The following is a 16,423-nucleotide window of genomic DNA, read 5'->3' as shown; positions in this document are numbered from 1 at the left end:
CATGGTAGATTAGGACATGTAAATTCTCAATCTATCAAAAGGATGAAGAATTTAGGTATGATTCTGTAGACACCCCATTTTGACCGGACCCAAGTTCGCGTTGCTTGTGCGAAGCCTCGTCAAATCAGTGAGCTGGGGTCCCAAATTGAACCTTGGAGTAGCTTAAGGTCTCCATAAAATTTCGTCGAGATCCGAGCGCGTTTGCTCAGTAAACGAGCCGAGAGAGTGTGCGCAGTGCAGACCAAAAAGGGGAGTGAATACATCTGAAAAGGGGGTTGTCTGCGGGAAAAGGAGGCAACTATATCATCTTTACATGAAAAGGGGGGTGCATGATCCCGTCCGAGTCTCGTCCAAGTTCGCGCGCTTAGCACATTTTGTGCGCCCATCAGTGAGTAGTGCTAATATCAGTAACCATTTTTTTTAATATAAAAACCCAAACGAAAAAAATCAAAAGGAAGAGAGTTCATTTTCGTCGAAATTTTTGAGAGGGAGAGAGAGAGATCTGAGAAAAGGGAAATTAGAGGAATTTCTGAGATTTGTGAAGAAGAGTGAGAGAAATCTGGGAAATCTCAGATCTGAGATCTCATATCTGAGAAGAGATCTCGGTTTTTCTTATCTTCCGATCGATCTCGCCTGAGATCCGATTTAGTTCCGCCATTCCTCTGCTTTCTTCGGATCTAGCTACCTTCGTTGCCACGGCTAGAATCCGATCTCCTTTTTCTCCAAGTGCCGTTTCAAAGTTTCTTCTCCGATTTAAGGTGGAATTTTGAAGAAATCGCTAGATCGAGCGTAGAAGAGTTCTTCAACAGCTAAGAATCAAGAGAATTTCATTAATAATTTTGATCAATTTCAGTCAGGTAAGTTTTTATTTTGTCTTCTGTAATTTTTCTATATGCAGTAATTTAGATCTGATATGTATATCTTCGATCCTTATTTGATTTCTTCACTTATCTTTGTCATAATTCAGATAATGATTTTTATGTTTGTCTCATTTTTCTGGACTATGTTATGAAATGGTGAATGAATGGAGTTATTGATCTTGCTATGAATCTTTCCTATCTGATGAATCAAAAGGTCTTTTACGAATTTTCTTAATATAATTTTGATTTTTTTATTGGTTCGATTTGGTAGTTTTCCAACACAGTAAGAAATCCATGAACTGCTTGGATGTGGGATTTTGGTTTGATGTATAAATATTGTTATTTTGCTTCTCTTTGAAAATTAATAAGATCAGGTACTAAAATGGGTGTAGTAGCATTTTCTTTGTTAAGATATGATAATGCCTATCTTAGTCTTTCATTTTGTTGTTGATATTTGATGATGTCAACTGTTAGTTGAACCACTTTTCGTCAAAGGATTCATGATATCATTTAATGATTTTGTGCTCTGCATTTAATAAATTGTGCTGCTACTATTTATCAAATATTTGGTCTAAGGATTTTCGTTATAATAACAAATGGTTAGGGGTTTAATGGATTATCCCCATCTAGTTACAGATCAATTGATTTTGGTAATATTATCCATTCAAGGACATTTACACTTATAATGCTTTGAGATTTGCTCTTGTTCCTTGGAATGGGGCTAAGGTCTATTATAGAACATTTTGTATTTGTTCTCTTATTATGTCTTGTGTTGTTCATTGAATAGTGGTAGAATAATGACTGAGCTGCTCTTCTTGCAATAGGTATAGTCTTTGTCCTTGATAATAGATTGATAACTCACATAATTAACATTTGAGGCTGCATTTGATCCAAATGTTACTTTAATCTTGTGCCTAATGTGTCTTAAGTGAGTATGGAGGTGTTATTCTAATTTAGGAATCCCCATGTAGCGTTGGAGTATGATTCTTGTGTTTGTTCCTTTGGTGCTACGCCCTGTGGAATATTTAGCTTATATGAATTTTCATCAAAATGAGCCTTTGGTGGTTTTCATCTTCTTTAAACTGATTTTGTAATATTTATAATATTTAAAGCTTGAATGTAGATACTTTGTCATTATTACTTTCAGTTAGGCTTACTCTTTGGCCTCAGTTTTATTTGTTTGGGAGTGTTCTTGTTATGAGTTTTTGTTTAGTAACTCAAGAGATCATATTCTTATCCTCTTTAGTATCTTGCACCATCAAGCATATATCCCCTTTCATCTCAGTTGTGTCTATGTGTCTGCTCATGATGTTCAGCTGAATCTGTGATGATATGGCATAACATAACTAGCTCGTTTGTTGGAAAATGTATGTAGAATTGTAGCATGCAATTTAAACTGATTGTTTGATGCTGCTGCACATAATCTAGTTAGTCATTAGAGGTAAAACATGAAAATCAGTGTCATTTCTTTACCATTTATTACATTAACAGATGATGATAAGGTTTCAAGGTATGAAAAGTTGAGATGGGTTGACTGTTTTTGGGATTAATTTTATATGTTAAATATTTAATTGTTAGCTGAAAGATTTTTATTATATTATTTTATTGTTTTGAAACACTAATTCATATCTTTGGGGTAGTATGCATTTGAAGTGATTTCGTTATTAGATTCTCTAGTCAAAATAAGAGAGTGATGGTGTTGCAAATTGGGAATAAAAGTCTCATGGTAGGTTGGGGTTCTCGGGGTTCTCATATTTCATTTAATGTGTGGAAGTGGTTCCTTCAAGGTCATGAGTCATAGCCTGTAGGCTGTGATTCTTCATTAAAAGTCTAAATGGTCAAATAAGTGGAATATGGTTAGTTTAATTCCATTACCTTTGCTACTCAAATTCTCCTCATTTTATGCACAATAGCTCAGCCCTGTTTGATGACAGGCCTAGGGCAATTCATCCACTTTTATTTCAGCCCCAGTTTTAGCACATTTCAACTCATGATTAAGCACAGTTCAACCCCTGTTTTTGTGCAGATTCAACCCATGAATCAGTCCATAATTTGGCACTGTTTTGGCATAAATCCAGCCCATGATTTTGGCACCTGTTTTGACATAAATGCTGCCATCAATGTATAACTGATGTCCTATGTTTCTAAGCTTGGTAACTGTGATCTTAGGTGAATTAAAACGCACATATCTACTGCCATCAATGTATAGCTGTTGTCCTATGTTTCTAAGCCTGATAACTGTGATCTTAGGTGAATTAAAACGTACATATCTGCTGGCATCAATGTATAGCTGCTGTCCTATTTTTCTAAACTTGGTAACTGTGATCTTAGGTGAATTAAAACACACATATCTGCTGCCATCAATGTATAGCTGTTGTCCTATGTTTCTAAGCTTGGTAACTATGATCTTAGGTGAATTAAAACACACATATCTGCTGCCATCATCGCATAGCTGCTGTCCCATAGTTTTATTACTTTGTAATGGTGATTTTTAGGTGAATTAAAATGCACATATCTGATATCCATCAATGCATAATTACTGTCCTGCAGTTTGTAGGCTTTATAATTGTAATTTAGCTAAGTTTGCATGTTATGATATATTGTCTTTGATTAGAACCCGCTCCTTTGCATGTTGTAAGTACTTGAGGCAATTGCCTAGTCTTTTGGTTACCTTCGGAGGTTGGTTCTCTATTCATTGCAAAGGGGGCAATGATGGCGATAGTCGGAGCCTCCCCTTTAGAGAGACAATTTGTGTCTCTATAGAGCTAGCCCAACCTCAGGGGACTTGCTTGGTCCAAGTAGTGTCCCCCTCTCTATTTTAGTAGACTTCTCTGGGTTTTTTTTAGAAACCATTAGATGGTATTTTCTCTTTCTCATTTAGGAGACCATTGTGGTCTTATTAGCGAGTCCCATGCTAGGAGACACACTCTGTCTCATTGAGGTAGTTCTCTTTTGAAGACAAGCCTCATTTTGGACCTACCCTTAGGGATGTCGCTTTAGTTTGGTAGGGAGTATACCCATAGGAGGCATGCCTTGCCTCATTTATAGAGCCCCTATTTGGAGACAAGCCTTGTCTCATTTAGAAGGTTTCCTTTTTTAGAAGGCTTACCCAGCCTTATATTAGAGCAGCTCCTTTTAGAGAGTATTTAACTCATTCTTCCTTTAAGTTGTAGTATTAGAGAGCCTTTGGCTCATTTATCTTCCTTACTGTTTTTTTATTAGAGAGTCGTTGACTCGCTCGTCCTTTGGTTGGCATTGTTAGAGAGTCTTTGACTCGCTCGTCCTTTAGAGAGTGTTATTAGAGAGTCCTTGACTCATCTGTCCTTTTAGGAGCGTTATTTGAGAGTCTTTGACTCATTTACCTTCGCTTTTGGTAGTGTTTTTAGAGGGAGTTTCTCTTTAGTTTTGGTGTCTTTTCTCTTCTTTAGAGATTAGCACAGTCTTATTAAAGCTTTGTTTAGTTGTGATCTTAGATCATCTCATTACTTTTGATAGCTAGCTTATTCGGTTTAGGGGTTTCCCCTGATAGCCCTAGGGTTTGGCTCTAGGGTGTTGCATTGCATTTTCCCTTAGGTCTTTGACCAAAAGGTTGAAATCAGAAATTAAAAATTTAAAAACATCAAAAATTCAAAATCCAAAAACATATAAAAAGCTTTAAAGCCCAAAAACATTGAATACGTTTAAAACTCAAAAACATTAGAAATTTAAAACATAAAAAACATTTGAAAAATCTTTAAAAAAAGCCTAAATTGTTAAGTGTTTTAGAGGTAATAATTAGGAGAGTTCCTTTCGAACTACATTGGCTTGATCCTCTTTCACGAGGTACGTAGTGCAGCTTGGGATCTTTATCCCAAGTCCAGCCAAACCTTTAAAAATAAATTTGTCAAACCTTCCAAAAATGCAAAAACTTCTTCAAAACCTTTTTCAAAGAGATCTTCCCCTAAAGTTAGGAGTTTGTCCTAGCCGTTTGGTTTGTTTTAGAGTTAGGAGTCTGTCCTGATTTGATGATATGGTGTGTCCTGTCGTGTGAGTGTCCCTAGAGTTAGGAGGCCTCGAGTCGATCGGTTAGACATTTAGTTGAACCGATGGCTAGACTAGGAAGCATATAGTCAGCCCATGATTTTCATTAGGTTGCACAGCCTAGATACACATAGGTTATAGGACCCACCTGCGTTAGCTTAAGGCTAATCAACTTGCATTAGTTAGGACTTATAGAGAGTCCTAAAAATTATAATTCACATGAATTTAAGCAGTTATACAAAAAGCTTTAAAAATCAGTCGAGTCTAGTGGATCGAGTCTAGGTTAGTGGTTCTAGATGGTTAGGCATCGTAGTTAGAATAGGTCATCGAACTACGTTGACTCAGATTCTTCCCGAGGCCGGGATACGTAGAGCAGCTGGGATGGACGGCCATCTTGGTCCGAGTCAAGTCGCATTAGAGTTAGGATTTGTTTTGTCCTGTCATATATAGGATTGATTTGTGTTTTATGTTTTGATGTGTTTTCTTACTTTCTTGTACTGATACTATACCTTTAGCTGTAGCTTGTATGTGTATGTCCACCAGAACTTAGACACCCATTAGGCTTGTCACTCATAACCTAGCTATGCTTAGGTGACACATCTTTCATTTTATTTTATATGTGTTTATTATCTTTATCCTCAGGAAATGCATGCTTAGGTAGACGATTCCTGAGGATTATTCTCATTTCACCTGATTTTTACCCAAACTTCTTTGGAGTTAATAATAAATAGCATAAGAGACCAAGTGCTTGCACTCGGACGAATTCGGGGTGCTCTCAGACCTTCTCCATTCGTATCCAAGCACAAACCCATATATATTTCTGGTTATCCATTGCACAGAGGATTTGATTTTAGGGTTCCATGGCATATCCATGGATGGCGACTCTGAGTTTATTTTAGGTATGTCTCGGTTTCGAGCTCTGGCTCCGGATCAAGACATATCTCTTTCTTTTTTATATATCGCCACTCGTGCTATGCTATGAGGGTGGCATCCGTTTCGAGAGTTCCCTGGTAGAGCTCTCCTTCACACGTGGATGATCCAGAGAGAGTGTTAGGGACCCGTTCCCTCACCCGTCCTCAGATCGGGGTCCACAGATTCTAAATGTTTCTATTGAACAAAAACCAAAGTGTCAAATATGTGTTCAATCAAAATTTAGCAAAAAACTATTTAAATCAATAGAAAGAGATTCAGAAATTCTAGGACTAGTACATAGTGATGTTTGCGACCTAAAGAACACTATTACTAGAGGAGGAAATAAATATTTTATTACCTTCATAGATGATAAATCAAAATTTGCAATGGTATATCTTCTTAAATCTAAAGATGAAGCTTTAGAAAAATTTATAACTTATAAAACTGAAGTGGAAAATCAGTTAGAAAAAAGAATTAAAATACTTAGATCAGATCGAGGTGGTGAATACACCTCAAATGAATTTTCTGAATATTGTAGAAAATATAGAATTATTCATGAGGTGAAGGGACCTTATTCTCCACAATAAAATGGAGTTGCAGAAAGAAAAAATAGGACTCTAATTGACATGGTAAATGACATGCTAACTAGTTCAGGGCTACCACTTAACATGTGGGGGGAAGCCTTATTATCGGCTTGTCATATACTAAACAAAATACCCTATAAAAATGAAAATGGAACTCCATTCGAGTTATGGAAAGGTAGAAAACCAAGTCTTAAATACCTTAAAGTGTGGGGGTGTTTAGCTAAAGTAAGCTTACCTCCCCCTAAGAAAACAAAGTTATGTTCTAAAACATTGGATTGTGTATTCATAGGGTATGCACAAAATAGTGCAGCTTATAGATTTCTGGTGGTAAAATCTGAACATAATTCCATTGATGTAAACACTATATTAGAGTCTAGAGATGCAGAATTTTTTGAGGCTGTATTTCCTCTTAAACAAACTAGTGTGAGTCAATCTCTAATACCTCAAACAGAAGTTACATCTAGTAGTCGTGGTATTCCTCAAATAAAAAACCAAGAACCTAAAGGAAGAAAAAGAGGTAGAGAAGAAGGTAACCTAGAGATAGAACCTAGAAGAAGTCTAAGAGCAAAGAAAGCTACTAACTTTGGCTCTGACTTTTATACCTTCTTGGTGGAGGATGATCCATCTACTTTTAAGGAAGCTATGTCTTCTTTGGATGTAAACTTCTGGAAAGAAGCTATAAATAGTGAAATAGAATCCATTATGTCAAATAACACATGGGAGTTAACGGATTTACCTCATGGGTGCAAACTAATAGGTTGTAAATGGATTTTTAAAAAGAAACTTAGAACCGATGGATCTATAGAAAAATTTAAGCATAGATTAGTAGCCAAAGGTTTTAAACAGAAAGAAGGGATAGATTTTTTTGACACCTATTCTCCTGTAACTAGGATTGCAACAATAAGAATGTTGATAGCTATAGCAGCTATCTATAACTTAGAAATCCATCAAATAGATGTTAAAACCGCTTTCCTAAATGGAGAATTAGAAGAAGAAATTTACATGGAACAACCTGAGGGATTTGTAGTCCCAGGTCAAGAACGTAAAGTGTGTAAACTTATAAAATCTCTTTATGGTTTAAAACAAGCACCAAAACAATGGCATGAGAAATTTGATAAAGTAGTGTTATCAAATGGTTTTACCATAAATGATTCTGATAAATGTGTATATAGTAGATTTGAAGGTAATTCTGGAGTTTTGATATGCCTATATGTCGATGATATGTTAATCATTGGTACGAGTCTAGATGTTATAAATGACACTAAGAATCTTTTGTCAGAGAACTTTGACATAAAAGATCTTGGATTGGCAGATGTAATCTTAGGGATTAAGATAATTAAAAATTCAGAAGGGATTATTTTAACACAATCTCATTATGTTGAAAAGATCCTTAGAAAATTTAACAAATTTGATTGTACTCCCTTGAGTGTACCATATGATCCTAGTTCAAAACTTAAGAAAATTACTGGAAAAAGTATATCCCAATTAGAATACTCCAGAATTATAAGCAGTTTAATGTATCTAATGAATTGCACTAGACCAGATATAGCTTACGCGGTTAGTAGGCTAAGTAGATACACTAGTAACCCTAGTCAAGAACATTGGGATGCACTTATCAAGATTTTAAGATATTTGAAAGGCACAATGGAGTTTGGACTCCACTATGGTTGTTATCCCGCTGTATTAGAAGGATATAGCGATGCAAATTGGATTTCAGATTCAGAAGAAACTAAATCCACAAGTGGATATGTTTTCACTTTGGGTGGTGGTGCTGTCGCTTGAAAATCTACCAAGCAGACATGTAGAGCACGTTCCACCATGGAATCTGAATTTATTGCTTTAGATAAAGCAGGTGAAGAAGTGGAATGGATTAGGAATCTGTTAGCAAATATTCCTCTATAGTGCAAGCCAATTCCAGCTATATCTATTCATTGTGATAGCCAAGCTACAATAGCAAGGGCTAAGAGTAGAACATATAATGGTAAATCCAGGCACATACGTCTGAGGCATAATAATGTGAGGCAATTGCTTTTAGATGGAGTGATTGCAATTGACTTTATAAGGTCAGAGAGAAACTTGGCAGATCCACTGCCCAAAGGACTAGCTAAAAAGCTAGTGGCTGAAACATCAAGAGGGATGGGGCTAAAGCCTATCAAATAGAATCACCAATAACGGCAACCCAACCTATATGACTGGAGATCCCAAGAACTAGGTTCAATGGGAAAAATAAGTTATTCGTGTGATCGGTGAAAGCACTATACTTAAATTTTCAAGAGACTGAAAGACTTCTCTTGGTCTATCCCTAAGATGTAAATAGTACTAACTGTAACAATATGGAGGAAGAGCTTTGCTCTGAATGGGTCTATAGCTGTTTATAAGCGGTGTGCGTGGTTACAGGTACCCTTGATGGACTCACCTATGAGTGTGGAAGTGGGGCCGCTTCCTATGAGAATTAAGGGTTGTTCTCTAGAGCGCTCATGAAACAGGACCAGCGCATGGCCGAAATGTGCTACCCCGATAGAACACGGTTACATTGCCGATATCATGTGTGTAATATATGAAGGTCTATTACTCAAAGTTCTTAGTTCAAGACGTAGTTCACTTAGAACTTTAATAGACTCAAATATATAAACACTAAGTGGAGGTTCAAGTCCACAAGACACCTTCACCCATTGCATGATATTTCAAAGTTGCCCATATTTGATTTAATATATTTGATTTGAATTTTAATTCATGTTGGGGATTGTTAGATATTTTAATATTTTTAAAGCTTTAAAAGCCTTGACCGCTTGAATCAAAACCCAAACGTTTTGCTAGCATTTATTATTTTTTAATATTATATACGTTTTGCATAATTTGAATTGCTAATTTATTCACTCTTTAATATTTTTAATGTTTCTTTTTTGTAACCATTTTTGCCATGAAGAGAGAGACGTTGGGGATGGAAGAATAGTTGGCTATATATACTTCCTTTGTGTATACAACAATTCATCCGTGTGATTTCTCTTGTGCATATACATATGCACAAAACAGAACTTCTTCTCTCTTGTTCTATCTATCCATTTTTATATACTTGTGATTTTTACAAGTTTAAAGCTTTCTTTGCAAGCCTTTGTAAAACTATATTTTATTTGGGCAAATTTTCGGCATAAATTGTTGTTCACAAGGTCTGAGCCGGTGCGTGCACACCGTCAACGACAAAGAAAGTGGTGTTGTATCCTGGAGATAGGTCGCAAGAGAACCCGATTTCATACCAAGCGTGGTGGGGGCGATAATCTATCTTAAGGGTAGCGTTATTCCTTAACGTGCCTCTACCACTAAATTCTTCTCAATTTCTCACATATATGCTTTGATCTTTGGTTACGGATTTGCGGTTTACATTCGGGATCATCAAAGGTAACCCTTTCTCTATTTCATTTCAATTAAATATATCACTAGTTTTGTTGAACTAATCTATTTGACACCTAGATTATTTTCCAACAAGTATCTCATCAGATTAGTTCATCTATGAATTTATCATGTAGAATATCTTCTTTCAATGTGTTTCTCATCATATTAGCTCAACTATGAGTTTCTCATACCAATGTTATCTCATGTATAATGTGTTTCTCAAACATGGACGTTGATTTCTAACTTATAAATTGTAATAAACATTAAACTATCAAGATTCTAATGAGTACTAATTTGTTTGTAGATCTCAAATCCAGCAAGAGGCAAGGGTGCATACGAGCAATGGAGTCCTCAAGAATCTCGGGAATTACTTAGGAACTCGTAGATGAAGCCAACAATGGGGCAAGGCAAATTGATGGGTCTTTCTCCAAAAATCTCATCACAAATAAAGTCCTGGCAATGTTAAATTTAAAACTTCAATGTAACAAAACATATGACCAGGGTGCGGAAAAGAACTTACAAACCGATTGCAAAGTTAATGGTGTCGAATTCAGGACTTGGTTGGGATAGTAAAAAAAATTACAGCCCCAGAGGAAGTTTGGGATGCTTATATCATGGAAAGAATATAATTTGTTTCCAACTTAGTGTATTATGCTTTATAAAATTATAACTAAGAATAAATTTTGTCTTTCTTTGATATAGGCGCACTCAGAGGCTACCAACTACAGAATGAAGACAATTGAGGAGTTCGAGGACTTGAAGACAATCATGGGCCAAGGTTTCACAGTTGGTTCATACACTTCACAGGTTTCATAGGCTAGCGTGGATATGGGCAATGGGGAAGATGACTTTGTTGATATTGCATTGGATGATGATATAGGCAATGGTGGAGATGGCTTTGTTGATGATGCACCTTCGCATGTGCCGCCTACCCAGTATACCACATCATCAATGCAACAAAAGAATAAAAATGAGGGAATTACTTCATCTCGTCAAAGGGCACGACTTGATGCAGTACCACAATGAAGTACTTGTTGATTCATTTGTTGAGCTAGTTGGCGAAATGAAGGCTCTTACCCGAAGAATGATGCCCATGCCAATTGGCAAAAGGCATTAAATGAGATTCCGAACTTAGAACGAGACCTTCTTTATAGGGCCCATGAGTTCTTGAACACCCCAGAGGTCAAAGAACAATTTATACAGAGGGACGTGAAAACTTGCAAGGATTTTCTAGGATGGAAGTATGAAAATAGAAGCATATAACTAAGAGCTTGAGGAGAAAATTGATTACTTTGACGATAGATTTTGTCATTTTATGGTATTAAGATGTATTTTGTGGTTTTGTGGTTTTAATAAGATGGAAGTCTGAAAGTAGAAGCATATAACTGATAGCATGAGGAGAAAGTTCATTATTTAGACTGATAGATTTTTGGGTTTTGTGCTATTAAGAAGATGGTTTTTTTTTGTTGGACATACGGTTTGATAAGACACTTACATCATTTTACTATAATGATATATATGCTAAAAGATGATTTTCTCTTCTGTATATGACATGAATGTAGATCGTGTCTCATTATCCTTGGTTGTACATGCATCATGCTAGTTCAGAATTGCCTGGATAGGATTCTTTGTTGCTTTTGTTTGACTGTCTAGTTCATGTCTATACGATGGAAAGCCTAGTGTGGTATGCTCTTCTTATCTCATGTGGCTTGATTTTGCATTTTATTATCATGTTTCCCTTCCTTTCCTTTTATGTTCCTTGCTCTTCCTATCTCATTGTGATGGTTAGTTCTAGTTGTTAAGATTTGTCTTGCTAGTTGGGAAATTTTTCATTTGAGGTTGTGGACAGAAGCCGGGTAGAGCACCGCTGGAGGGCCACTTTATTCAAGAAGTGGTCGTGTTAGATGGAACTTTGATGACTCCAGCTAATGGGAGCAAACAATGGTATAATAACATGGCCCCCTAGCACACAATCTATGTGGATTGGTGGAGACCAACTTGGTAATAGAGGTTCAATTGAGTTGGAGGTTGCAACTTATCAGTTCCTGCATTTTATATTTCCAAATCCTTTAATCAGAGAGGTGATGGTCTATGCTATGCGAGCTCTGTTGATCTTAAATCAGCCATTCATTTATTTTGAATCCGGTTGAGATTAAATTCTCTATTTTTGAAGGTTATTCTACAAATAAAAACCCGTTTGATTACAAGTACATGTTGCATTTTAAATTACATTGATCCTAATTAGAAAGAAAGAAATTGTATACACATTAGAACTCAAACAATAATATGGTGTGGGTGAATCCAACATATGGCCTATCAAATTGATGGTTTGGATCAATCAATGGTGAGGCACATGATGTAATAGCGCATCAAGATTGCACCTTCTAAAGCATTCCTCCTACCGAACAAATGTAATAGGACACATCCACAAAAATATAGTGTGTCCCACCTTGGAATGATTCAGCCGTCCATTTGATAAGTTTTGCTTTGGATCTCTTGTGGCCTCCAAAGGAGATCCGACCCAAGCCCGGCAGTTCGAATCACCGTCCTAGCAGGCCTGATTTTGAGGCTAGAGGAGATCCAAACCAAGCCCTATCAAGTGAACGGCCCAGATCAATCTAACAAATAACTTATTATTGGCCTAGATAGATGAGCCTATGACCCTATCCAAAGTGAAATTACAACTTTAAAAGGACCCACAAATGCACAATATTACTTAAATATTTTAGTAGGGCCCACAAATCTATGGGATCATAGTAAAAATTGATTATTAAAACTCTAGGACTTTAAATTCATGTATTTGTTGATGACTAACAGGTGATTTCAATGTCTGCATGACTCTAAAAGGTCCCCGCTGAAGTCCCCAAAGTTCCAAGTGTTCATGCATTAAAGTCCAAGTCCTCAAAGAGTCATGGACTATATGGAGAAGTCTGTCCGCACAATAAAATCCCACGTATGATGATCCCCACCCCTCTCCTCTCTCGCTTAGGATTTTGCACTCCCCTTTTAACATGATTTGACGTTAAAAAGCGTTAAAGTATGCCCACAATTCACGTTAAAAGGGGGTGAAAAAATCATCTCCCCCTTCGTAATTGTTTAAAGACTTTTCTAAAAAATAAAGAATAATGGATTGCTTTGTTTCAATGCCTCTTTGAGTTCTTATGAAGCCAAAATTGCCCACCCTTAACAATTTCTACTTTTTTAATCTAATCAAACGTTTATTAAATAAAAATCCAAAGTTCCAAACTAAAATATAACACTTCGTGAAAAGACAACCACTTATAGAGATATTTATGTAATTTTATAGACGAGGATTATGGGGCGGGTTGGGACGGGGGCGGGTCAAGAGCCATCCCATCCCCACCATTGAAGGTGGCAAACGGGCCGTGCCGACCCGCGGCCCGGCAAGGCACGGCACGCCACGGATAGCTACAATGACGCGGGCCGTGTTTAGACCCGCGGCACGGCACGGCACAGCACGACAAGCGGCACAGCATGGCCCGACACGGTAAAATCAGTGTAAAAGTGAGTATTTAGGGCTTTTTTCCCGGGCCGTGGGCCGTGGGCCGTGCCGTGCCTAACCTTCAACTTTTCCGTGCCGTGCCGTGCCGTGCCTGGCCCGCGGACCACATCGGGCCGAGAAGTTTCATGCCTTGCACGACCCGTTTGCCACCTTGACCCACCACCACATCCACTTCCCTGTCCTGCTTAAATCAGGAAATTCCCACGCCGTGCCGGCAGGGCAATATCATTTTCCCTACTTTGCCCGTAAGATCAATGGACCCAATTAATGAACATGCATGCCATGTGTACAATGGAGCCAACTGAAAACAATTGTCAAGGGTGTGGCAATATCATTTTCTCGACTTCATTTGTTTGAGGACTTGAGGTGGTCTATTTTCTCAACCACCTCTCCAACTTCATAGAAACACAGATATCTTGGGAACGACGAAGACATTAAAGACAAGGAAAATTATCTAAAGTGGGTGGACCTTATCAACATTTGATCGAGATCTAACGGTGAAGGGATGTGGGTGGACCTTACATTAAGGTGCATTTAGAATCTAGATTGTCCGAAATCTGGGGCTCGAATCAGCATCTTATTCCGATTCCGCCTGATTCAAGTGTTTGGTTCAAGAAAAAGATCAAAATTCAGGGAGCGGAATGGACACCGACGCAGAATTAAAGGGGGGAATGCCGCAATCCGATTCCCACCCACATGAGGTGGTATTCTAATTCCAACCTAGTTGAAATGAATTTTTTTATTAGAATTTTTTTTGAATTAAAAAAAGGAAATAGCAAGGGCTGATTCTTGCCAATTGTCTCAGGCTCTAAGCAGTACTTTCAATAGTTTTTCTCACCTTGCTGCCCACGCCTACAACTACCAATAGGACCTAAAGCTCTATTAGACTAATATTTTTACTTCCATTACAAATAAAACTTCAAATTCTAAACAAACTCCATAGTCAAATCTTAAACTAACAAGAAAGGTTGGTTCAAATATAATACTAATTTTTATCACCCTTGTTTCAATAATGGCCCTCAACTCCTTATTTTACACCTTTCTAATAGAGTTATTTTGCTGTCAAGAAACAATCAGAAACGTGGGGTACGTAGGGGTGTCATGTCAATAGACTCAGGTGGACCGACCGATCCTCAATATCTGATACAATTAAATAGATTTTGGGTGCTAATTTTAATTTGATGGATCCTTTTATAGATCCATATTTAAGGATCCGATTAGGGTTAGAAAATTTTATTTCATTTGCAATGTCGGCAGACATGTTTGAATCTCACTAAGGTCTAGCAACTCAACTCAACTCAACTAAGCCTTTGTCCCAAACTAGTTGGGGTCGGCTAATGAATCCGTTGGAAACTTTTCATGAAGAAGGTGAAAGAATCTACCCGGCTCAAATTGACTAAGTCTAATCCTGACACTAGTTGGGTTCGTCTACATGGATCATTTTCATCCATTCTCTCCTATCCGAGGTCATGTTCTCTGTTATGTTCATAGCCATCAAGTCTTTCTTCACTGTTTCTACCTAAGTTGTTCTCAGCGCCTACCTCTAGACTAGGGTCTAGCAGATTACAAAAAAGCCCTTACATATTTTGTAAGGTATACATTATAAGAGTATTTTTGTAATTTTGTTAAAAAAATATATCTAAATATTAAATGAAGGCTCTCTATAGTAATATACATTGTTGGATTCTATAGGCCCTATTTGGATGACAAGAAAAACATTTCTTTTAGATTTTTTTTTCTTAAGAAAATATTCTCGTTTCCACAAAAGGGTTTATGCGCTCGAGTGCAGAAATAGGGGTGGGCCACATTTGGGGGGGGGGGGGGGGGGGGGCATCTAAAGCATTCATTTGATGGGCCGTTTCATGGATAGGATGTCCACCAAAAATCGGCTCCATTGGATCACCTAGGGTGTCCATTTGTGGGGTGAAAATGGGTATATTTGTGGACAAACAGTATCTGTCTATTTTCTCCCTCACAATTAGACACCTTAAGATGGTCAAATGGAGCTGATTTTTCGTACACCCTCATCCATGATGGGGGCCTGTCAAATGAATGCTTAGGATCACCCCCCCCCCCCCAATGTGGTCCCACCCCTGCTTCCAGCACTCGAGCGCAGATAAGCTATCTGCGCTCGAGCACAGGAACCCTTTTCTCTTTAAAAGGAAATAATATGGGTGTCTAGGAAAAAAAATTAAATGGTGTCGGTTTAAGTGACTTTTTTTTATGTGTAATCAAAGGAAAAGCAAGAAATCCTGAAAAAGTTTCTTTCTGAACTTTTCCAAATATTTCCTGCAATCGGTCATAGGGTTCGGCATATTGTCTATCCTCTCTCGAGGATCAGGACATGAGTGGATCCTATCTTAATCGTGTCCTGTCCTGGCCCCGGTCCATTGACATCAATATAGAAAAGTTGTTAATAAAGTTTGGAGTGTCATTAGCAATACTACTAGATATTCCAAAAAAATGTGGGCGTGATGCACCCACTCTTGTCTGGCTCACTGTCATTTGGATCGGATGATCCTGGCCACTCAGTCTCTAAGACCATGTTTAGGGTCCAGCAAGAAAATCAAAACTGCTGATTATCTTATGCGTTAATCTTAATAATGGGATATCCATCCTTGCATTGTTATTTTGTAGCCCTTAATCTTAATGATGTGATGTCAATTTGATCAGCCATGTCGGCCCACTTGATCAACGGTCTCAATTACACACACATATCCCATGTGGGACCCAATAAGTTTCAATCTCAAACGTGATCTTCCAAAGTAGTTGGACTCCACTATAACACGTGGGCCCCCATTGTATAATGTTTTAACATAACGCGTGGGCCCAGATTAAATGTTACCTGTAAGGCTGTAAGTCTGTAACTACCACCTCCGCCAAACGTGCTCTCCTCTTTCTTTTCTCATCTAAAATCCACAAAAAATCAGTTACTGTAAACTAACCGTTGAGAATTAAATTCATTTAATATCGCCCTCCTCAGCATCCTTAGAGACAAAAAAGAACACCCAGTCACTTAGATCGAACGGTTAAGATTTATTCATGGGGATGTGCTTTTCTTACCTTGGCCCACTGCAACACTTAGACGGCCCAGATCGTTTTATTATTCAAACAGAGTATTAGAGAAAAGGTAA

General features: G+C 37.6%; 1 long non-coding RNA gene across 1 annotated transcript; it reads left to right on the top strand.

Annotated features, from left to right (window-relative positions):
* Positions 1-472: 472 nt before the first annotated feature.
* LOC143878660 (uncharacterized) lies at positions 473-11,276 on the top strand. The gene is made up of 3 exons (XR_013251073.1): positions 473-857; positions 10,071-10,185; positions 10,469-11,276. It is a non-coding gene; the product is annotated as an uncharacterized LOC143878660 (long non-coding RNA).
* Positions 11,277-16,423: the final 5,147 nt, after the last annotated feature.

This window comes from Tasmannia lanceolata, unplaced genomic scaffold, assembly GCF_043159265.1.
Source record: "Tasmannia lanceolata isolate RefF3 unplaced genomic scaffold, GAP_Taslan_0.1 ptg000006l, whole genome shotgun sequence".
In the NCBI taxonomy this organism is placed as follows: Eukaryota; Viridiplantae; Streptophyta; class Magnoliopsida; order Canellales; family Winteraceae; genus Tasmannia; species Tasmannia lanceolata.
Note: the sequence above shows the minus strand (reverse complement) of the source record. Positions and strands in the feature narration are given on the sequence as shown.